The sequence below is a fragment of the Chiloscyllium plagiosum genome, chromosome 28 (genome assembly GCF_004010195.1).
Source record: "Chiloscyllium plagiosum isolate BGI_BamShark_2017 chromosome 28, ASM401019v2, whole genome shotgun sequence".
NCBI lineage: Eukaryota > Metazoa > Chordata > Chondrichthyes > Orectolobiformes > Hemiscylliidae > Chiloscyllium > Chiloscyllium plagiosum.
In genome coordinates, this window is record NC_057737.1 from 23,032,567 (window position 1) to 23,033,401 (window position 835).

Below are 835 nucleotides of genomic sequence, written 5' to 3' on the forward strand. Positions count from 1 at the left end.
CAGAGGACACAGCTTAGAAATACGGGGTAGGCCATTTAGGACAGAGATGAGGAGAAACTTCTTCACCCAGAGAGTGGTGGCTGTGTGGAATGCTCTGCCCCAGAGGGCAGTGGAGGCCCAGTCTCTGGATTCATTTAAGAAAGAGTTGGATAGAGCTCTCAAGGATAGTGGAATCAAGGGTTATGGGGGTAAGGCAGGAACAGGATACTGATTAAGGATGATCAGCCATGATCATATTGAATGGTGGTGCAGGCTGGAAGGGCAGAATGGCCAACTCCTGCACCTATTGTCTATTGTCCGCCTTTCCTGACTGCCACCCGCAGACAGCGTGCAGCCCCAATCCCTTTCTTTCCGCCTTTCTTGCTGATTTTGGCAGCGCTCCGCTCTCCTCCCCTCCGTGTCTCGTGCCTGCAGGAGACTGATGCCAGGCACAGCAGCAGCAGCAAAAATAACCTGCCGCTCCATTGCCTGGCACAAGACAAGTGCAGAGGGGTGACTTGAGCAGCCACTGCTGGCGGAAAAAGCCTACTGCACCTGGTATTCCCAGGCGGTCTCCCATCCAAGTACTAACCAGGCCTGAGTCTGCTTAGCTTCCGAGATCGGGCGTTTTCAGACTAGTATGGCCGTAGGCGCTGGCCCCTGCCTTTTCTCCCTACTTCAAGGCGTGCTGGCCAGCCACATTTTCTTTGTTGCTCTTTCTCTTTATCCCCTTTGGCTTTTTTTTCTCTTTTCTCTTTGCTCTTCCTCCTCCGTGCGTGCTTCCCTCCCTCCGTCCCTCCAGCTGCCTTTCAGGCCAGCCCTTGCCCACCAGGCTCCTGTAGTCTCCCACATCCCC

At 54.5% G+C, this 835-nt stretch overlaps 1 pseudogene; it reads right to left on the reverse strand.

Moving 5' to 3' along the window:
• Positions 1–522: 522 nt before the first annotated feature.
• LOC122564241 lies at positions 523–631 on the reverse strand (annotated as a pseudogene).
• Between the last annotated feature and the right edge of the window lie 204 nt (positions 632–835).